We start from the raw sequence: 24,512 nt of genomic DNA, 5'->3' as shown, positions 1-24,512 counted from the left end.
ATATTCAGTCCCAAACTGGATGATATTATCAACATGATTTTTTAGTCAGAAGTACTACACAACTCTAACAATAGGAAAGTGCAATATGAGCGAGCCTGCTCTTTTATCTCATCACTGTGATGTGATTCCCCTCATGGATTTACTGAAAGAAACAGGAAGGAAGAGGCAGTTGGATAAATGGCATCCTATCATTCTCCAGGCTAGGATTTATTCCATATCATCTGATATGATTTAAATTGAGCAGTCTCCACTGGCCACCAAATGGAAACACCAGCCCATATGTTAAACTAGGATTGCTTCTGTGGGAGGCAAAGAGAATTCATCCCATATGCTCAATAAATTGAAGGCTTTAAAGTATTCACCACTTTCACTGGACATTTAGTTTATGCTTTGTTTAAGGATGACTGAGTTGAATTCACCCTCAGTGTGAAAATTGTAAGTGGCATACTGTTTATCTGAAACTGTACACTTGAATCTGAATTTACAAAAAAGGGCTGATGGATGACAGTGAGAATACTTGGTGCTTTAGAGAAAACTGAAGTTTCCACAGTCAATATGCCAGGCCGTGTGTGCCATAGAGCAAACATTTGTAGGAGACACTTCCTCTGACTCAGGCAGTTTCTCTCTGGGAATCAAATTAATTCATGCTGCTTTTCTTCACTACAGTGCTTTTTTTTTGCCTTTTTTTTTCTTTTGTTAAAGATTTAAAAATATTTCCTTATTTATCCTAGAATATGTTGCATTTCTCAGCAGTCACATAGCAGTGACTTAAGCAGCATTATTATCTGACTTTTATTATTTGATGGTAAGTGAAAGTGAGGAACAGGAAACAAGAAAAAACCCCCAAATCTACAGCAGTGGTGTCATTGAAATGAGTTGGAATTTATAGTTGCCTAGTACTGAAGAGGTTAAAGGTACATTTTGTTTCAAAGTCAAGAAACATTAAATAACAATGATCTGATTTAGTATAGTTAAGTGAGATTATCAGCAAAGACATAGTATTTCATTTAAAGGAAGTATACTGGTGGCACCAACAATATCAACATTGTCGATTATACAAATGTTAGTAAAAACAAAAACATTCAATTTCTTAACAAAGGTCAACAGTAAATCTATCTAAAATACATAAGGCTCATAAAAGTCATGGCTTTGAAACAGTGACTGAAACCGATGTTCACAAAGTCCGCATTTCAACATGAAGACACTATAAAATAAATGAAGACAGGATTAATTTAACAAGTTATCTCAAGAGTAGAATAAGGAAAGTGAATTAACAGTTACTCATGCAATTCAGAAGGACACTTTTTTTTCCGCAACGTAACTGAAAACAGAAGCGAGAACATTGTGTTGAATTCATTCACGAAATAAGTTTGCTGACAGCTGTATAGATCTGCATGTGTAACAAGGCAGCAGAATCTATTGTATTCTATCAGGAAAGAGATCTGCCTAATAAAATTGCCTGTCTTGTTCTTGTATAAGAATAGAAAGCAAGCCTTATTCTCTTCGTAAAAGTTTCATATTGACTCAGCTGCTCCAACAGCATAGGTCCACACCAACTTTTAGGAAGACAGAAGTCGGCAGAATCAGATCACATTTTTGCAGAAGAGCCTGGAACATTTCAGTGTCTTCAGATTAAATCCATCTGGCTTCTATCTTGAGGCCACCTATTTTTTTTTAATCTAAATGGTAAGTGACAACTACCGAGATGGTCTGTAATTTTTAATGCTTTGTCTTTTCATTTCCTCTTTATTTACATAATGTTTTTTCCCTTCCTTCCTATTCATTTCGTCCTTGAAAGAAAGAAGGAAGTGGCAGAAGTGGCGGAAGGAGAGAAGGAAAGAAAAGAGGGAAGAAAGAGGGAGGGAGGGAGGGAGGGGAGGGAGGGAGGAAAGAAGGAAGGAAGGAAGTGTCGGAAGGAAGGAAGGAAGTGTTGGAAGGAAGGAAGGAAGGAAGGAAGGAAGTGTCGGAAGGAAGTATCGGAAGGAAGCGTCGGAAGGAAGGAAGGAAGGAAGGAAGTGTCGGAAGGAAGGAAGGAAGGAAGTGTCGGAAGGAAGTGTCGGAAGGAAGGAAGGAAGTGTCGGAAGGAAGTGTCGGAAGGAAGTGTCGGAAGGAAGTGTCGGAAGGAAGGAAGGAAGGAAGGAAGGAAGGAAGGAAGGAAGGAAGGAAGGAAGGAAGGAAGGAAGGAAGGAAGGAAGGAAGGAAGGAAGGAAGGAAGGAAGGAAGGAAGGAAGGAAGGAAGGAAGGAAGGAAGGAAGGAAGGAAGGAAGGAAGGAAGGAAGGAAGGAAGGAAGGAAGGAAGGAAGGAAGGAAGTGGCGGAAGGAAGGAAGGAAGTGGCGGAAGGAAGGAAGGAAGTGGCGGAAGGAAGTGGCGGAAGGAAGGAAGGAAGTGGCGGAAGGAAGGAAGGAAGTGGCGGAAGGAAGTGGCGGAAGGAAGTGGCGGAAGGAAGTGGCGGAAGGAAGGAAGGAAGGAAGGAAGGAAGTGGCGGAAGGAAGGAAGGAAGGAAGGAAGGAAGGAAGGAAGGAAGGAAGGAAGGAAGGAAGGAAGGAAGGAAGGAAGGAAGGAAGGAAGGAAGGAAGGAAGGAAGGAAGGAAGGAAGGAAGGAAGGAAGGAAGGAAGGAAGGAAGGAAGGAAGGAAGGAAGGAAGGAAGGAAGGAAGTGTCGGAAGGAAGTGTCGGAAGGAAGTGTCGGAAGGAAGTGTCGGAAGGAAGGAAGGAAGGAAGGAAGTGTCGGAAGGAAGTGTCGGAAGGAAGTGTCGGAAGGAAGTGTCGGAAGGAAGGAAGGAAGGAAGGAAGGAAGGAAGGAAGGAAGGAAGGAAGGAAGGAAGTGGCGGAAGGAAGGAAGTGGCGGAAGGAAGGAAGTGGCGGAAGGAAGGAAGTGGCGGAAGGAAGTGGCGGAAGGAAGGAAGTGTCGGAAGGAAGGAAGTGTCGGAAGGAAGGAAGTGTCGGAAGGAAGTGTCGGAAGGAAGTGTCGGAAGGAAGGAAGTGTCGGAAGGAAGGAAGTGTCGGAAGGAAGGAAGGAAGGAAGGAAGGAAGGAAGGAAGGAAGGAAGGAAGGAAGGAAGGAAGGAAGTGTCGGAAGGAAGGAAGGAAGGAAGGAAGTGTCGGAAGGAAGGAAGGAAGGAAGGAAGGAAGGAAGGAAGGAAGGAAGGAAGGAAGGAAGGAAGGAAGGAAGGAAGGAAGGAAGGAAGGAAGGAAGGAAGGAAGGAAGGAAGGAAGGAAGGAAGGAAGGAAGGAAGGAAGGAAGGAAGGAAGGAAGGAAGGAAGGAAGGAAGGAAGGAAGGAAGGAAGGAAGGAAGGAAGGAAGGAAGGAAGGAAGGAAGGAAGGAAGGAAGGAAGGAAGGAAGGAAGGAAGGAAGGAAGGAAATAATACTTCTCCTTATTTATTTGAACTAAAAACTCATGTATTTGGAATACATTCTTCTGTCAGCTGTTTCATCCCTTGTCCTTCCTCTCTGTTTGAATGGATAATATGGTATTTGACTACCAAAAATCCAGAAACGAAGGACCAAGTTTTCAGTGATGGTTTCTGTCTGTTTATATCATTTACGAAAACTGAAATTGGTTAAGAATGCTACAGTGTCCCATTAAACATGTTTTAACAAACTATTAGTATGCTATATTTTACAATAAGCATTAAACTATTAGTATGCTATATTTTATTATAAGCGTTAAACTAATAAGTCATGTCTAATATCTATTTACATACACTACTGTCCTTTTTTGTTTATTTTCAGCACCACATTCTAAAATAAGGTTTGGTTTTTCTCCTTATTTGACCCTTTTTCCTCTAGTCTGACAGAACTATAATAGTTCTCTTCTTAACCTCAAACTCTCTGCTCTTTAATTTTTCTTCATGTGTCATTCTGAGGTTTAACAATGCAGTCTTTGTGAATTGCAAACAATGCAAGTACCACAGCTTGAAAACCACAGCACTCTAACATGTAGTTACTAATTTACCATTTTTTCACAGTTTAAGAACAAGAGTTTTAGCTTTCATTCATACATGCTTGATTTCTTTACATAGGTAGAATAGTTATATGACCTGAGAAATGAACATGTCTAAGTACAAATTCCCACAAAGCAATTCACAAATGTCACAAAAGAAATAGAAAGGTTCTCTGAGCAAGGTTCATCTAAACCTGATAAGGATCTAAGAACTACAATCCCCTTTTTACTGAGGCACTAGGTTTTGCTGAAGTGCAGAATAATGCCTTGGCACATGGAGTTGGAGTTTCCTTAGTAATGTATTGGGCTGTTAGTAATTTTCTGTCTGGTACATTAAAAATTGCCAACACCAAGCTGTTTCTTCATTCACTGACCTTTCTCCAGTTCTGGATGGTGTCTTCAGCATGTTTTATCTAGGAAGACTTTTCCAAAAGTAGTTCCTGAAATATCTCTTGGAAGAACTTAGAGTTATTTCTTAATTGAAAGATTCTATATACAAACCAGACCATCTGAGCTTTTTATAACATACTTTGAGAAGAGCTCAAGGTAGCAAAAACATATATATAGGTATACAAAACCAAGCAACAGTATGCTAAGAGAAATAACACAGAAGTATCTCACCTTAGGAGTCAATTAATTGTTTCTGTACTCAAAGCATACACCTAGTGCATATTTACTCAGTAATTAAACACAGTGGATGAAGCCTTAATTTAACATGAACATTGGATTCTCTTCAGAGTTAACTTCTCTTGTGAAGGGTGTAAACCTTCTCCTGAAGGATGTGCATCCTGTTCGTATTGGTTTGACTGTGATATTAACTTACTGTAGAGGAAAAAAAACATTAAAATGCCACCAACTGGAAAATGCAAGTCTACTTTAACAACAACAACAACAACAACAACAACAACAATAATAATAATAATAATAATATAGCTGTTTTATAGGTGACTGGCACATATGTATCATAGTCTCTCTGCATTTTTAAAATACTTTTCATCTAATTAAATAAGACACTAACTTTGGAGAGTAACTTCCACTAAAGCTATCATATAGCAATTTTCCTCAAAGGAAAAACTTTTTTGTCTACCGTGTTGGGTTTTTTTAATACACAGGCATTTAACTTTTAAATAATTTAATTATGATGTACTTCATAACACAAAAGTAACCAGAGACTTCTGCTGAAATAATTTATAGCTTTTAGCCTCAAAAATAAATGGCCGTCTTTGATGTTTTCAGCCATACCATAACACTTAGTCCAAAGTGTGTTTCAATCTTGCATCCATCAGAGATTTTTACAAAGTTTCTTTTTCTCATTTAGACCTTGGAAAGCTGAGTGTTATGTATGTTTATGATGGTTGCCTAGATAATTGCTGGAATTTCTCAAGCTCTGTAGGCAAGTGTAGCTTTTCAGGGCAGCCAGGACAAGGGAAGAGACAAGAATTCTGACTCCATGTTTCAGAAGGCTGGTTTATTATATTATGCTATATATTACATTAAAAATGCTAAACTAAAACTATACTAAAAGAACAGAGAAAAAGGAATCATCAGAAGGTAATACAGGAATGGAATGGAATGAATAACAAAGTCTTGTGACTCCCAAAGAGTCTAAGCCAGCTGCACCCTTGATTGGTTATTAAGTAGAAACGCCTCACCTTGACCAATCAAGGAAGTACCTGTTGAATTCCACAGCAGCAGATAGTTATTGTTTACATTTTGTTCCTGAGGCCTCTCAGCTTCTCAGGAGAAGAAAATCCTGACAAAAGGATTTTCATAAAATATGTCTGTGACAGGCTAGCATTATATGATTTAGATATATAGTTTATTTTCAGGTAATCCCGTAAGGACCAAAGGACTTGATTGTTTTTTGACACTGTCTCCCATGTTACCCTTATTGTCAAAATCCAGAAGTGTGGAATGGATAAATGGATGGTGAGGTGGATTGAGAACTGGATGAATGAAGGATTCCAGAAGGTCATGTTCAGTGACACAGAATCCAGCTGGAGGCCTGTCACAAGTACTTTGTCTGACTTGGATGAATGCCTCCTCAGCAGATCACTGATGACACAAAGTTGGGAGCAGTGGCCAATACCCCAGAGTGCTCTGCAGCCCTTCAGAAGGGCCTCGATAGGGTAGAGAGATGGGCAGAGAACTGTTTGAAATTTGATAAGAGCAAATGCAGGGTCCTGCACTTGGGGAGCAAGAACCCTGGGCACCAGCACAGCCTGAGGCTGATCTGCTGGAAAGCAGATCTGTGGAGAAGGACCTGGGGGTCCTAGTGGACAGCCAAGCTGTCCATGAGCCAGCAGTCCTGGTGGCCAAGAAGGCCAATGGTGTCCTGGGGTGCATTGGGAAGAGCATTGCCAGCAGGTTGAGGAAGGTGATCTTGCCCCTTTACTCTGTCCTGCCCTGGTGAGGCTGTGTGTGGAGAACTGTGTCCAATTCTTGGGCTCCCCAAGACAAGAAAGACATGGAGCTTCTGGAGCACACCTAGTCAAGGGTTATGAAGATGATTAGGGGACTGCAGCCTCAATTATGAGGAAAGGCTGAGACAGCTAGGAGGAAGAACTTATCAATGTATTCAAGTATCTGAAGGGAGGGTGTCAAGAGGATGGAGCCTCTTCTTGGTGGTGCCAAGCAATAGGACAAGAGGCAACAGGCACAAACTGATGCACAGGGAAATTCTGCTTGAACATGAGGAAGAACATCATTGCTGTGCAGGTGATTGTGCACTGGCACAGACTGCCCAGAGAGGTTGTGGAGTCTCTCTCACTGGAGATCCACAAGGACTGTTTGGACACAATCCTGTGCCATGTGCCCTGGGATGACACTGCTTGAGCAGGGATGTTGGACCAGATGACTCCACCTATGGTTCCTGCCAACCTTACCCATTCTGTGATTCTTGATCTTTATGGGTCCCTTCCAACTTGAGAAATTCTATGCTCCTTTGGTCTTTCACCTTTTAATTCTTGAAGGAATAAAAGCAAAGGAAGTGTATGAGGCTGTTCAGTGCAAAATATTCTCTACTATTCCTCCTGGCCTCCAGGAACATTGTTTGTAAGAGTCAAGCAGATAGAGCTACAATTTTACCTCTGCTTCCCTTCCCTCCTTCCCACAGCCATAAAGTACTTACTCTAGCTCTCAAACTTTCAGGTTTTTTTTTCCAAAAATATTCTTTTTCATTTTTTTCCAATGTCTGATCTAGTCCAAAATCCAGTCTTCCACTTGTTCCCTGCATATTTCCACTTGTAATAAATCTGTCTGCAGCAAGGATGACCTCAGAGTCCTGCACAGTTCTTGCTTTCCAAATCCTGTTCCTGTCTTCCAGCATGGACACCTGAAATCCTTATAGTCCCCTTGCCTCTCAGACCTTTCAATCAGAACTCTTTGCACAGCCCTCTACTCCAGGTCCTGGTGTTCCTAGAGCCCTCCTAAGCCCTCAGTCTTTCCCACTGACACCCTGGTGCAGCTATTACTCCCCACGAGCAGGGGTTCTGGTAATCTATCCCCTTTTTTCCCTGTTTCCCACCCTAGCTCAGCCCCTGGATGCTGTTGTGCAGGAGACGGGAAGCAAGCTTGGCTCATATAGCCAAGGCTCTTTGACACCCAGAGCACACCCCAAGCCACAAGTGGGCCTGTGACTGCTTAGCCCCCATTTCCCATAGCTAAAAATACATCACACACACTTAACACATGTGTGCCTCATTGAAGAAAGGTTAGAGAAAAAGCATAAAGGTTAGAGGACAAGATGTTATTTTTCTACCACTTTTCACAGCATCTTTACTCTTTCTTTATACATAGTCTGCACTTCCTGGGCAGAGAGTTTTCCTGGAGCTATTGGTGACCAATCTTCACCTGAGGCAAATGAAGGGCACCAGAAAGGGAACAGTCAGTCCTTCCCCTTCCCTTACAGTTAGCATAAGGATGAGTCTGAGGAAGGAAAGTCTGAGTGAGGGAAGAGAAGTAAAGGGAGGGAAAAAATACAGGGAATTGACAGGGAAAGGCTCTGCAATGACCTTTGAGCCAGACAAAAGGAAAGATCACTGAGAAGTCAGAGGTGAACATTTAAAGATTAAGAGATAGAGAAGAAGGTAACTTGTTTCACAGCAAGCCTTGCAGCACTGTAACACCCTATGTGTTTCTCACTGGCCATTTCTTCAGGCATTTGCTCATCTTTTAACAACTGGAGACTCCCTGGGAGAAGGCTGCTGGAAGTGCCACATCAGCGAGGCACTGGGGCTAGCAGCAATTCTCTTTTCTCAAAACAATCCCTTTACTCAGCTGGAAAGTCATGTGCTAGGTTTTCCTCTTGTCTTTGTATATTAGCTACTGTTTCAGATCTTCTCATATCACAGCTTAAATAGGTAGGCTCCATGTGAAGGACATTCAACTTGGCAAAAGATAACAATCCTGCTATTGAACAAAGTGCACTTTGTTGCTTGCGTAGAAAGATTATTTGAAATGAAAGGCCATTATTTGGAACGCACTGGTTTCAAAATTGACCATGCCCCTCTCTGTATTGCAAGAATTCAAAGTAAATTTTGATGATTCATCATTTTGCACCTTTTCATCAGACACAAAGGGAAAAATAAACCCATATCAGTTTATTTTTATTCACTGATGTAAAAGGTTAGATTTTCTAATGACTTTTGTCAAGTGGTGTGGCTTATAGCTTGTCTACTAGAAGTTTCTTGTCTCTTCTTTTGCTATTAGTTTTAAAGTGTTTATCATCCTTCTGTTTAGTGATATTGACCCTAATGTTTTCAGAAATCCCCTCCACTTGTTGTAGCTAAGGGATAAGTCTCAGTGTCTAAGAAAATGGGAGGCCTGCAGTCTACAGAAAATATTGCAAATAAACAAGACTAGAAATAAATTTCCCTCTGTGCATCTTAACTGAGACTGTAGCAGCATCTGCTCTTCTTTATCAGTGTAAAACCAGCATTTTTGACAGTGATCTCTTGACTTCAAGAAGTATCCCAAAGTTGGGAAGGATTTTTTGAACACGCAAAAATTGTGTTTACACTCATCTCCCAGTTTTCCTCAATATTGGGCCACAAAATATATCCTGTGTTACCATTTGAATATCCAGAAGTCTCAGGCTAACTCTTGGTGTAGCTCTAAACTGGTTTTGTGTTTGACTTGGAAGATGTTTATTCATTCATGGCTTGCTCTCTGTTTTTTTATCAGAAATTCTGTATCAAACCTGAGCAACACTTTTGGTGGAAAGTACATCTTAAACCACTGTGCTTTTTGATAAACCTTCTTGTGTGTATTGGACATTTTTCCTATGAAAAGCTTTTTTACTAATAAAGTGCTGCATAATATTTGAAGTTGGGTTGGTACCCTCAAACAAAGTTTAGTGAAAGGATTTGAGGGTAACAATTAAAAAGAATAGGAGTTGAGGAGGACAGTAAGCTTTTATCAGTATGCTCTAAGCCTGGAATTAATTGCTTGGAGCTATTTCAAGGGAGTCTTTTTACAGAACCTTACACAGTTTGGAATTGAGTTTTCATCCTCACTATTAGTACCACAAAGCAAAGCCTTGCTTATCAATTTGTATGAAGCGAGAATGTTGTATTTCCTCCACACAAAAGTAGTTTGAACATTAAATCTGGCATTCTCTCCTAGAGCTCTCTGCTTTCTAATACCAATTTGTTGTTCTGTTCAGCATGGGCTGTCACAACAATGTCAATATTTTCAGCTGTAAAATGCAATTGAGCCTGTGAAGGTTTTCCAAAATAATGTCATTCAAGCCAGATCGTATGCTGTAACAAACAGTATTTTCAGTCTGTTGGCCACCAGTGTTTTCATTCATTTTGGGATGCTTTCATTTATCTTTGTACTCTGTATGTAGAACATAATTCTGTGATATTTCTATATTGATCTTCAAATGTGTTGGTTGGAATTGGTTCAGCCAGATTTTTTGGGTTAGTACAATGTGCTCATACCAGGATAGCAGAACATCGGTGCTGATACTTGTGTAACGGGTTTTCCCTCAACTGCCTCAATTTACCATGCAAGTAAAGAACCACCGTTAAGCTGTGATGAAGGAAACATCTTCTGTATTCCCCCAAATATTACAATTTCAGAAACAGCTACCTTTCCCCAGAGCTAACGCTGTAGAGTAAATGGTTGCAATCTCACCAGAAAAAAAATAAGCAAAAGGTGTTTGACACTAGAAGTCTTACTCCATAAACACAGAGAAAGAGTGCTGCAAGCATATGTGTTCTGGTTTACAAGACATGAACAAGTGTGGTCTTTAACACTGTTCTTGAGATTACTGTCTGTAAGAGCCTGATTTCACAGAATCATTGAATCACAGAATGCTTTGGGTTGGAAGGGACCATGAAGATCTTCTACTTTCAACCCTTCTTCCACCCTAGTGGACATCTTCCACTACATCAGGTTGCTCAGAGCACCATCCAGCTTGGCCTGGAATAATTCCAGGGATAAGGAGTCCGCAGCGTCTCTGGACAAGCCACTCCAGTTTCTTACCACCCTCATGGTGAGAAGAATTTTATTCAAACTGTTTCACTTGAGCTGTGCTAATGTCACAGTCATTCTCAGCAATGTAAGAATGGTTGCTGAGAACTTCTGGTTGAATACAAGGAATGTATTCTTTTGCTGTTCCTATGTCTGTCTAAGCTTTTTATTTAGCTTTTAATCAATGGAGATGAATTTTAAAATTTTTTTTCTCATCTGAATGGCCTCCAGAACACCATGTTCTGCAAATTACAAAGGCTCCCATCCTCCCATCACAAAAAACATTGCCAAAGGTTTCTTTTTTTGCCTGATTATAGCAACTCATTCTTAATATTTATTTTATGTCCTCTGCCTTTCCAAGTGAACCACCTTCCATTTCTTCGGTGGATTATGCAGAAGCAGCATTCCCAGTGCTACAGAGCCCAAACGGGAAAACCATGGTTTTGCCATCAGCCCTGAAAAGGGGCAGCGCAAATAGGAATCAGTCTATGTTTTACTGTTTGTCCTCAGTTTGGAGTAAGCACTAGGCACTAAGCACATCTTTCACGCAGCCTTGGCCCAGCTAAACCTGATGATGTAGGGACCCTCTGTCAACTCTCCCGACCCATCCCCTGATAAAAGGTAAATCCAGGGGTGCTCTTTTTCACTTACTGCTTCCTAGTTGACAGAGGAGTAAGAGGACTCCTTAATGTATACTATTTTCCTGTGAAAACCATGCTTCAGCACATAGATACATGACTTGACTCAAAGACACACAGCACCAAGGCAAAGCTTTTCTGCCTGCATCTGCTGTGGTTTTGACGTGTACTTACAGCTAACCTGTCTTCCTGAACACTACCACCCTCAGCAAGGGCTCTACCCTGTTGTGGCACAGGTTTGTTTCCTATCTGGAAAGAAATAATCTACAGCCTGTCTGGGCTGTAACTCTGCCTAGTTTTAAATCCTAGCAAAGGACAGCTACTGCAAAGTGTGCCCATATTTCATGGGTAAGAAGCAGCCAGTTTCCAGTATGATATATAATGCATGCTGATCTTATTTTTTTTTGTAACTTAAATACCATCATGCACTCTCACAATCTTATAATACACAGAATATATTTTGCATGTGGCTAAGTGATATTAAAAGATGTTTAACTTATGTTGACAAAAATGCTTGCAAGAGACAAGCAAGACATGTTGAGTTGAATCAAGGTTGATCAGGAAACATGTACAAAAATGCAGCCACAAGCACTTTGGGGCTATAGGGCTGCATGTTCATTTTCTTTCAAGTAAGTTGGTGTGCATACTCCATAACTAGGGTAACAGTGGCAGATCTATAGTCTCCTTCGACCTTCCATTCTAGCTGTCTGTGCATTTTTATAGAAACATAGGTAATGCAAAAAATTTGTGGCCAGCAATGCTAGTTCATCTCTTTTTTAGACTTAAGATTTTTGTTCACACATCCAAATATCTTGCAGCTGTAGCTTTTCTTTGGTTGTAGGAAACTACCCTTTTAAATTAGGAATTTGGCTTCAAAAATGTTTTAGTTATAGCTAAGATGTATTATGAATTCACCAGTTAACACACAAAACACATCACTTAGATCAGGAGATGGGGAAGCCTCTTCTTCCTTCATTACAGAGTTCATTAACCTCCTGTCCTGCAACAGTCTGACAAACTTCTTCAAAGTTATTTACAGGTTAAAGAATGAACATCAGAATAAAATCCTTTATAGAAAATATGCCATATTCTGGTATGTTGAAAGTAAACCTTTTCCACAGAGAGATCTTTTTCTTTAACGGAGACAGAGCAAAGTAAAGCAGGGTTCATCTGGCAAGGTTATGGCTCTGTCCAAAGAGCCTATTATCTCCATGGAAAAGTCTGCAGTCCTATACCCACAGCTGGCAAGACAAGAGAAGTGATGCTTGTATGTCATGGTTTTCTCTTTGTGAGCTCAATTTCTTTCCTAGGGAAGGCACAGCAAAGAAGAAGGGAAAAAAGTGGGAGGTGGATGATGTACACACAAGGTTTGTTAGGACAGGGCTAGGACATGTACTTGGATTTTACAGCTGAAACATGATTTCAGATCGCCAGCACAAAGAACTACAAATCTCATAGCATGTAACAGCACTTCAGACAGACATTGGTTGATGTCAAACTGGTGTGAAATGAAAAACTTCTTTTCAGTTTGTCAGATCATGACGTTTTGATTTGGACTGAACTGGGCTAAAAGAAAACATTCTGTTTTAATTTTTCTCATTCAAAACCAAATGATATCTTTTCCTTCCATAGCAATTTCTGGCTATTTTTTTTTTCTACAGGTATTTATTGAGCCTCTTTACAAATACCTGCAAAGGTCCAGTTAGATAGAAAATATCCAGCCACCTCCAGTTTTTTAAAGATTGAAATCTGTGTCTAATGTCATCATAAGGCATATATTTAGACTGCAAATGATGGAAAATCCTCTGGAGATCATGGAAAGCCCTCTCCTCTGCCCTTTCTGGCTTCCTGATGCTACAAAACATAATCTGATCTGCACAGCTTGACCAAAAGCTCAGCAAGACTGGGGTATGACTTTAAAATGCCACTTTGAATCAAATCCGTGTACTAGAAGGTTCTCTCCAAATCACACTGCTTTGTTCTTCTAATAATACTGCTTTTCACTATAATTGTGGTGACAAAAAATCATAGAGCTGCAGTACAAATGTTTTCAGCAGGATTTCATAAATCATTACCCTTAAGATAACTTAGAAGGATAGATTACTAGTAGCATGAGAAACTCTTTTGTTCCAAAGTTGTTTAGGCATTACCAAAAAACTAAATTTGTGTAATTTTGCAAACCATCTTACGACACAAATAGGAATATGCAGTCACATATTTAATCAGGGAAACAGCAAGAGTGCCACGTGTGAACTGTGGCTAAATCAGCATTTTCCTAGGAGCTGCCATTAGCTGAACAGTATTTAAACTCAGCAAAATTTGTCTCTTTTTGTTTCATGAAGCACTTCTGAACTCAGCTGAAATATCCAGAAAATACTGTAAGCAAATCATAAGCATTCTCTAGGTACCTTTATGCACAAAGTCTCAGGTGTTGATGTTTAGAATGCTAGTTCTGGAAGTGGTCACCTATGTCATGTTAGTCTTTTCCTCTACTTGGAAAAACAAGAACAAATGTAGATAAAATCCTTCTCTTTGATAACAATTTTGTGTTGACTTCAAGACCAGGCCATCTCCAAAGATCTCCACAGACAAAGCTGCAAATGGTTTGTATTTGCAGTTGAATAAAAGGCTTACCTGATGTATAAGTAATTGTGAAGACATCCCTTATTTGGCTAGTAGCAGTTTCAAGTAATTATTGTCTATACATAGTTCTGCCAGACTTTAATTAAGTACATGAATGACACAGATATGTTTTACATTGTGTAAAAATATCACTTGGGTATAACTTAATTTGTACATTTCTCTAGAACTTCGAGAAACATCAACACTGCATTAGAGTCAGGACAAATAATTCCATTCTTTTTCGGACGAAACAGACACAATCTGATTAAATTTTTGTTAAAGATTAATATAGTCTATATATGGTTTTTTGCAATATCCTTAAAAATAATAGCATTAAAATATAATCTCATTAATTATCTCCTTTTCTCCTCAATAAAAAAGCAAAGTCTCCTAGAGTGGAGACATTATATAAATTGTACTGTTTAGTAATAGCAATGTTCATTATGAGAGGCCTAATTATGGTCACCATTTACAAAAAAAGTCGGTCTTGCCACAGAAAGCATAACAATGAATGCCTCTTGTTTAAAAATTAACTAAACATTTTTTCTGAAGGTATGAAGTCTACTAGTCTTCAGGATGTCATCACTTTTATTCTTCTCTTCAAAGTAATTAATTATAATGAAAAGTATATTACAAGTAATTGCAAAATTAGAGTATTTTTAATACTGCAGTTGAATATGTTTGTTTATTTACATTATAAACAATGCAAAATCCAGGAAAGGATACAAGAATAAAAGACAAGTCAATTTTAGTTACGCAGGGATTATTCTATATGCAGGGCCAAGCTGACTTCTTATTTACAGTGGTGCAAATAAAGGGCAAATTTAATTCTACTCCAATTTACAGAAGAATGGTCAGTAGCCTCCTTATTTCTAGAGACAATATATAATGTGAGAAGCATAAATAACAACTGTGGGTTCCTTGGGGGACAATGTGCTCCAGTAGAGAGTCCAACACAGTACTTATGTAAGGGGCTTAAACTGGGTTTATAGGCATAGGCCTAGGCTTTACAAACCCAAGATTCATTAGGATTAGTTTTAACAAGTCAGGAGGATGGAAAGCAGCTTTTGGGTTTCAGAAGAACTTATATTTTAATGTTTTTTGTAGCACGCTTTAGTTTGTGTGTAAATTGTACAACACAATTTCAAAAACAAAGTTTGTAGTGAGCTCAGTGATATTTTAAATTTCAGCTTTAATTCATCTGTAGTTACTCTGAGTTTAGCAAAACATGGATTCTTCATTTAGAAGAGGCATTTTGTCCTTAGCTAACCTGGCAAAGCACATTGGAGGCTCATGATTTTGAAACTTCATAAAAATTACCTGTGTTTTTTTCTTGCAACCAAGAATATAAAGAATTTGGAATAAAAAATTTTTGTTCCACCATATCAAAGGAATATCTCTTTGTAGCCAGTTCTATCTGTGATGGTTGGCTGTGATTGTGATCTCTTTTGGGATCAGAGTTTACAAAGATGATGCTCAGACTACACTCAGAAAACTCTCACCCTTCCAGAATAAATTATCAAACAAAAATACTGCTGGCAAAGAAAAGGGTTTAGAAGCTAAAGCGTTAGGATAATTAAATGCATATTTCAGCAGTGTTTATTTGGCATTGATTGGCTGAGGCCACTTACTGTGAAGAGTTGAATAGTTAATTCAAGTGCGAGACATCTCCTAAAGGAGATGACCTTGGGGTCATATAATTGTTACAGTAATTTATTTAGTCAAAGCAAATGAATATGTTCTCTATTAGCAAAGCAGGCATTATAATAACACTGTTGGGATTTATATTTGCTTATGTCATTCTGCTGTAGGAATAAAGTTATTGGCTCTGTTTGCCTGCATTTTGTTCCCCAGTTTATGATTCTTCAGAGAAGAGATGTAAAACTTTTCTCCATCTGATTAATAGGTGATCAATCTCAATGCTGCAGATACTGGCATAATCACTCAAGGGACCTGTGGGATATACAGCAGTATCACTGACAGAAGACAGTGTTACTTTCTTAAATCTCTCATGCTGATTTTTCCCCCTAATATGTATTCTAAAATTTACCCCTTAAGTTAGTGCCTGATGTAAGGTTATTCCACCACTGGGGCTCTTGAAGTTTTATCACAGATATTTTATTCTGCAAGGACATTTTTTCCCACTGCTTTAATCTGCTGTCAGTATAAAATTGGAAAGCACCAGTTCAACTGTGCTCTACCTCAATAATGCTGCAATCCTCTGGTCTAAACTTCCTCATGTATTTTTTAAATTTTCAAATATTAATACCTTTTCAGACTTCACTGGTTGGGGTAAAGGCCAAAGAATGTATGACCTACCTGACACGGCAGCATATGATTGATTAATGGAAACTTGCAATCTAGAGTTGTCCATTACCATTGTGATTTTGTAGAAATTTCTCCATAAGAGAGCTGAGAAAATGGTTCACCAAAAAAAAATTATATATATATATATATATATATATATATATATATATATATATATATATACATATATACATATATATATATATAGAGAGAGAGAGAGAGAGAGAGAGAGAGAGAGAGAGAAAGGGGGAAAAAAAAAGGAAATATTTTCAAGGCTTGTCTTTCAGCAATCAGAAGATTGAGTAGAGACTCACCGTGGCCAAGGAGAGGAGCCCAGGGTGACTTCCTGAGCTCTGCCAGGAGAGGTCTCTGCAGGACACACTACTGCAGGAAGGGCTGGGCCGACTGTGTGTGGTCCCAGCCTTCGCCTCTGGCAAAAAGCACGTGATGTTTATTCTGACTCAGCTCTATGGTTAGGATGTAGGCGGCTCAGTTTCATCACATGCTCCCATTTATAAAAATTAGAGGCAGGTTTGGAAAGTCTTTGGAGTTTAGAAGCAGAATACTCAAGTTGTTAAAACAGTCTGGCCGAGTTGGTTTGCTTCATTTCTAACAAATAAACATTCGAGTGAAACAAAAAGAACCATCTTCCTACCCTCCTTGTGGCATTTACAAATCATGCAGAGCACTTATGTCCAAGCTTTGTTCTCTTATTTATACACATGCTTAAACATTTCATTGAGCAGAGTTGACTACCACTTAGTCTGTATAAGAATTCCTTGATTGTCTTATTTTCCCAGTCCTGGGGAATCTGCTCCCACTGTTTTCCTGCTCGTGGGAAGTCAAAACATGCACACAGCACTCTCAAAAGTCAGAGGACATTTGGTGGTCAAGGAAACTTTGCATAACCTGCTTAAAATTCCATGTGATATAGAATATCTGTCCTTCAAAGTGTGCAATAGTCAAAACTGTATTTAATTTTTCTAATATTTTGCAATCAATCAGTTGGTATGGAACTTAGTGTATAGATACAAATAATTTTGTAGCCAGTGCCATTTTACAAAAATTTCCAAGGAAAAGAGAGTTTTAAAATAAGTTCATTTTTCTGCCTGTGTTGTGAAGTTGCGCAACTCTGTCTGCAGAGGTTTGGGAGAAAAATTGTTTCAGTCTTTTCAGTCTCAAGCTCCCTATCGACTAGGATAATTGGAAAGAAGAAAAACCAAATGAGAAATTTACAGTCATAGTAGAAAACATTTTAGGAGCAGTAAGCAGTATGTTTTCCATTCACTAGTCAGTGCTTTGAAAGAAAATTTATGGCAACAGTGAATGAGTAACTTTGATCAGGATACTTATGTTGGTGTTGGAACATGGATTTCAGTGTCTGTCTGTCAACACTGGGGCTTGGATGTTGACTGTGATTTCCAAACAAGTTAAAACATTTTTTTTTTTGTCCCTGGAGTCCATTATGGTATTTCATTGTAAAAAAGATTATTTAGTGTTAGGAAAACAATAATGCTAAAAAATCATCGTTCCTTTCCAGTAGAGTCTCATCACCTCTTAATCACTGAAAGGTGATTAGGAAATTTTCACTCTGTCCCATCTCTCAGGCCCAAACTGTGTGACGCCTCCTGTTGATATTATATTAAGGCCTTTGGGCCATGAAAAAGGCAGTTAAACCTTACAAGTTAATATGCAAGTACAGCTTCAAATTAACAATGAGTAGGCTTCACAACAGCTGTGAGAGCTCTGGCTTGTTGCATGAAATGCAGTATTCTATAAGTGAAATAATATTTTTGTTCAGTCTTTCACTTCTTTGAACAGAATAATTTTGAAGAAATCTTTATGTTATATGTCCTGTTTTATAGCAAGTGCTGTAGTATTGTACAAAAGCAGTCTGGAACACCAAGGTTTACCATATGGATTTTATAGTGACTGTTGTAATGTTTGCCCATGTTCTGCATTTTCTGCAGAACCATTTGCCCATGTTCTGCCCACAGAAATTCTAGTGACCACTGAAAAAACTGTTGTCTCAGACTGTAATCAACCACACAGGCAAAAGGGACAGAACAGCAGGTAAATGATGATATACAGAAAATCTGTGACATTTTGAGTTGTCTATTGAGAAAAATTCCACAGGTCTGGGTTTCCCAGTGGTGTAGGTTATCTTTTATTGGCATTAATGGCACTTAGCAGATAAGCTTCCTTGGAAAAATTACATACCTTACTGTCCAGATGCCTGACCAGTAACCACACGAGGAAATCATCATGCTCATAGTGGAGCAGTAGGTTTTCTGAAGACAGAGCACATTCTACCTCTTGGTAAAAAAGACGCCTTTCATCTCCACAAGCTTGAGATAGGGGAATTTAACATTATAATCTTGATGAAATGAAAGTGCCATGTGTTATATCAGTACATTTTTAATAAAATTCTGTTACATTGATCAATCTATGCCCTTAATGTAAAGCTGAGATTAATTCCCCAAGACACACTATGGTACCATATTAATACTTGAAAATGTCTTATAAATGTTTATTTTGTATTTGGCACAATTAGTGTACCACTATAGAACATGCTTCTATTGACCTTCAGAATACAAATTTGTTGGATTATCATGACTGACATATTCAGAATTACTCATTCTTGCCAAACATAGCATAACAACTTTTTAACATTGCCTTTTCTTTCCAACTGCTTCCACTTTCATTATATGAAATATAGCTGTATTATATACGCCCTCTCATTGCCTAACATGTTTTTTTCAGAGTTAGAGAAGATTTACATTTGGAGCTAAATGTTTCAGTGATTGCTCTGTTGGATTTCATTATACTAGTGTAGTTAATCAAAGCAGGTCCAGCCTTGCAACCATGATTCATTGTACGTTTTTTTGAACTTAGTAATTTATATTGAATGAATATACACATTATCACTGGAGTACCAGATTTCCTTTAACAGCCTGCACAACACTGCACTGTAGTGCCTTAGTAAACTGCTTATGCCATGTGCACTGCAGCTGCTTTTTTGTTTTCTTATTTTTTTCCCTTTTTGAGGAATTAATTGAAAGCCATTCTCCTTACCAGGGGAGTGAGGGACTCAACTGGGTGTGTAGCCAGTGCTAGGGAAATGGTATTCTGTTGTGGTCCTAATGACTGCAATTTCCCTATACACATGGATATTTTCAGATCTACACACTACAGGGATATTTACAGATCTACTACACATGCAGCTGGGTGGTCTGCACAACAGTCATTAACAAGAAATCCCCAAATAATTGTAACATTCTCAAGTTTGGCTGATGTTTATTCAACCACATGCTTAACAGTGTAGTTCAGTTACAAGGGCAAGAGAACCACTGGGTCTGGTACGGCTGAGAAAAGATTTTGTGGTTTCTGTTTCCTTCTCTTGGACAATCTAATCTTGGTTTTGCATCTTCTGTTGAGAGGTAAAAATCTTTTACCCTCCAAGAACCCCTGGAGGTAAAGATTTAAGGTAACAGCCTATGTTAACTAATACTTTCTAACTATTTTGCAGAGTCTTATACTGCCTAGCATCTGTATTTAATGTGCCGGCAGAGTTGAGTTAAAGCCTCGGCAACCTCTTTTAAATGCTATAAATCAAAAACACAGAGCTATTTAGCTGCCTAGAGGTGAAGATGGGTGTTTAGTAAGATTTATCTAAATGCCTAAACAGGTCAGGTACTTAATTCCCACTGAAATCGAATGACAGTACTTCAAATACCTCTGTAAATCAAGATGCTTGTACTTCTGCCAACAATGGATTTTTGAAATGTGTTAATACTAGCACCTGCTATTGTCATACTTTTATTCTCTGCCTGGACTGAACACTAGTGACAGTCACATGCTTTTAGTATAATGTGGAGGAAAGCCGTACTATGTGGAGGAAAGTAGTACTAGCAAAACCAGTTTTAACAAGTGTCTAGATAAAATTCAGGCACAGCTGACTATGGTATCTCTGGATTCCTAATCTCTGTTTATGCACAGCTGGCTCATTACAGCATACTCTGTGGTGTTCACCATTTTCAATACAGGCAAAACACAGTGGCTCTTAGGTGTAAGGTGTGACTGAATGAGAAGCCAGCCCATGTAAAGAGAACAATGGTGATTGTCCACTTAGCATCAGTTCCTTAATAAAAGTAAATGCGTCAGGAAGGGAAAAAATCCTAATCTTGTAGATAATTCAGTATGTTACTGTTCTATGAAAACTGATGCCAGCCTCTAAGCTCAATTACTGTAAGTTTGCATCCAGTATGTTACATGGATAGCAATTAATTGGATAGTGATATATAAGATTTCCTTGGTTAGAAGGACCCTCCACTTATTTAAAGCCCCCCCCAGCAGCTTCTCTGACACAGGTCCTTTTAGCCGTTGTCATAGAAGAAGTATATTACAAAGCGAGAAGTGATTTTCACCTCCTCAAGCAACCCAGAGGACAATGGTGAGATAGCACAGCATGGAACAAAATCAATTTTGAGGATGACTATTGGATGGCTGTTGCTACTGTCATCAGCCTAGTTGGCTACTGCCTAGGAACTATTTTTCGTCTTAACAAAAAGTACCCAACAGCATCAAACAATTACAAAAAGGGGACACAGACAAATAGTATGCAAATATCTGCCCCTGGGATTGTCTTTGTGTCCTCAGTGTCACTTATCTGCCCTACCAACAGCATATTGTTAATTCATTTGCCTGTCTAAAAATGAGATGGTATATTGTGTTGGCTATGTGATAATGACAATCCCCTTTTGTGTTTGCTTTCTACACACATTTGAATGATTGCCTTTTACTGGCACAAATGGTCATAGAACACATGCTCCCCTGTCACATGCAGGGGTATTCACTAAAAACTAAATGTCATAGTCGCATGTGTAAGTATTTCTTTCAGAAGTATATGCTTGTTTTTCTACTGCATGAATAGAAAGAATACCTTGTGACTCATCTGGCTCATCACAACTAAACAGTCCAACCAAGTTGTCAAATACTTGCATATTGGTTTTGGATTAATCTACACAGTTAATGAATACTTTTTAAAAAAAAATTCAAATAACAAATGAATCTGGAAAACTATGAGCTATTTGCAAGAAGAAGGCAAAAAGAAGGCATGTGTCTGATTAAATATTCATTGTGAATTATTCACCAGTCTCAAACTGTAGTAGTGTTAAGATAAAAGATCTGTAAACTCATCAAACATTCAACAAAATTCACCAAGCCTGCTGCATATTTCTTTTTTTTTTTTTTTTTTTTTGGTCATGGCATTTCTGCCTATGAAAATATACTCATGAATTTGCAAGATTCTACATATTTTATGTTTATTTCTCGAACTAACAATTATTCAGCAGTTAAAGCAAATCTATATTTCCAATAGATCTGTGGTGTTCTGTTTTATTGCTTTACTTTAAAGACATATTAGTATTTCACATAGATTAATGCTTGTTAGAACATATAGCTTAATTTCTTCCCAGTGAATATGATTTCAACAACTCCAGCTCTCCAAGAGGGGAAGACTGTCCAGCCTTCCTGATATTAAATAAAAAGAATGCAAGTAGGAGGAAGTAGTATATAAATATTAATTTATCTTAATCATCCTTGTAATGTTATATGATTAATTTACTCACATGTAGAGGTTTTGTTATCTCTACTGAGTAGTGATTTGAGGGCATGCATTGTCCTCACACAGGGTGTTGGGCTATTTGCTTTTGGTGAAACTTTCCCCAATGTACTAAGGCTCATATATGTAAAGATAGCTGGGAACTTTCCTATGGATCCTAATACTGTAAAGATACACCTGCTTGGATAATGCCTATTGCAAGCACCTTGACTGTATTGTGATGAGTAGAATACAAATTTTTGGCAACTTTTTAAAATATCTAAACAGTGGAATGTACAATTGTTGACTTTCCAGACTTAAACCATCATTCAATTAGCATGTTTTCTGCAATAGAACTTTCTCCACAAAAAGTCTGACTACATAATTTCCTGATCTCTTTATAGGAAGTGATTGTACTTCATGATAGGCTAGAAAAGGGCTTATTGGGGGATAAACAGCCTTCTTAGATGGGTTTCTTGAGAGAAGAAGTCCAGCAGATCACTTTAAAGATTGCTCTTTTAATAAGAAATTCTGCACATAGTTACACTCTGATAGGAAATACAGCATAGGTTTAACAGAGTAGCACCACCCTTTTTTGTAAAACAAACAAAAAATTGTACTACTTTACTTCCAATTAGTGAGTAGGAAACAAAATGTTATGCTGAATATATGTGTTTTTAGAGCATTTAGTTGCAAATACATAGAATTTTTCAGGCAAACACCCCCTTCCCCAGTTCTTCAGAAATGTGACTTCTGAAATTTACAAATTAGGAAGAGGCAGGAAAAAAATCCTCTACTTTTTTTTATATATATGTATAGATAGTGTGGAAGAAAATGTCTATCTAAACATTTGGGAAGATGCTTACAGTTTGTACACAAACCCTAAAGCAACAGTAAGTCACCAGATGGAGATACTAGAAGGCAGCTTATAAGTATTGATATGTTGATTGCTTTTTAATTGGTCATTTGTGTCTGTTGAAGATGTTCTAACATTTTACTGTAAGTGACAACAGGATCCTGGAGCTGGGATCACTCTAGCATTGTGAGCATTTACTAGGATAGATGCAGGCCACATTTCTAGATACATCCAGAAGCACTAAGTGCGAAAAGGCATCCTTCCTAGCCAACATAGTTAAGTGCTAGTTCCCAGTATAGAATATCCAGGCACTTGAGCACAAGCTGTATTGGTCTCTAACTCATTCATTCAGATTTATTTATTTATTTAATGTCCTTTATAAAAATCAAATGCTTACAAAGTGCATAAGGAGACCTCAGATGGGATGAATCACCTTTATCTTTTTCCACCCTCAGTAATCCTGCTGTTTGACTCATGATAAGAGAAATAAACCCCACTTATCAAAATCAGGCATTTGAAAATAGGTATCTAATGGTACAGAAATGTGTCTCACTAATTTTGCCTCCAAGGCACATGTACATATATGAATGATCATTTCAGATAAACTAATTTTTGCTAAGACTGACTGTAACTTAAGACAATGTTATTTTAAGATAAAAATAGGCTAAGCATCACTGGTAATCTCTGGTTCACTATGTGAAATGGGAAGCATGTCAGAATACACCTCGGGGTATTAAAAGCAACATATCCTCCCATCAACTGCATGTAACCATACCACAAAAGGCTTGCTGCTAAGACTACATCAGAACTGAAGCAAACAGGAAAATCCCTTTTAACTGATTAGAGGTTTTAACAATGAAGTTTTAAAAATGAACCCAGCCTATGGAGAGACAATCCATGTCCATGTTGTAAGCCTCATGATGTGAAAAGTGTCCTGAGCACTACTTGCACGCACAAAATTGTTGAGTTTCCTGCCATTTTACAGGCTACATTTGAAAAGTCAGGTTCATAGAGGAGGTAGGACTCCTGAGCAACAGAAGGATAACAGCTCTTCTAAACAGTGTATTTAGGAAAAAGGGGAATTTTTAGAGTTTCAGTGTTTTATTTGGAGGTAATACTGTTCCTGGATATTACCAGAAAAAGGCCAGTCTGAGGTTGAGTGACTCAGTGTGAATGGCTGTGAAGGCTAGCCCAGGCTACAGCATGATGAAGTGGGAGCAGTAGAATTTAATGCAAGGCCATCAGGTGAGTGCCTTCTTGGGAGGTTCTCACAGATGACCCCTCATCTGAAAACCTTCTGTATATGTTTTATGTGAGCCAATTGAAAAATTCATTGACTTAATAATCAGCACCTCCTTAAGTCCTTTCTTGAAATGGGTCAGGGGATACAAGAAATAAAGAATGCCAGACAGAGAATAAATAAAGAAGGTAGAGAAGAAATTAGTCAATGCAATTACATGCTTTGATCATTTTATCAAAAAACCAACCCACCAAACATGTAAAGCAAAAACATCTCAAGAATACCTTGCATTTATTTATTTATGGCTTAGCTTTACTTGTAGAAATAGTCTGTGTTGCACTATTATTAATATTACTTTATTATTATTTCATTTTCCCAGAAAAGTGCATTTTTTCTCTCTGACCCGGGGGAAAGTATGCTTAAAGGTAAGCTATTTTGGCAGTGTTTAGCCCTTTCTGTCATATTCTTCTTCTGTCCTTATATTAATCTAAATGTGTAAGAGGCAAAATTATTTTAGCAGTGTGAAGTTTTTCCTAGTTCTAATAAGACAGAAGACAAAAGTGTCACCAACTGCTATGGAAACTTCCCTGTCTAACCATCCAGGAGCCACTCTGCCAGTCACTCCCGGGCCACCTGACCTGGGACTGAGGTCCCTTCGCAGCCACACCCCCGTGCTCACACAGCCAGAACAAGTTTCCTGACCAGCGTGACCCCACACTTCCACAGCGCTCTCAGGCATCTTGATCCTTAATAATTTAATCATGGTGCAATAACTGAATAAGAAAAATAACAGCTTGAGAGGGGTGCCTCTGAATAGACCCTG

The sequence above is a fragment of the Motacilla alba genome, chromosome Z, assembly GCF_015832195.1.
Source record: "Motacilla alba alba isolate MOTALB_02 chromosome Z, Motacilla_alba_V1.0_pri, whole genome shotgun sequence".
Taxonomy (NCBI): Eukaryota; Metazoa; Chordata; class Aves; order Passeriformes; family Motacillidae; genus Motacilla; species Motacilla alba.
This window is presented reverse-complemented; position numbering follows the sequence as displayed.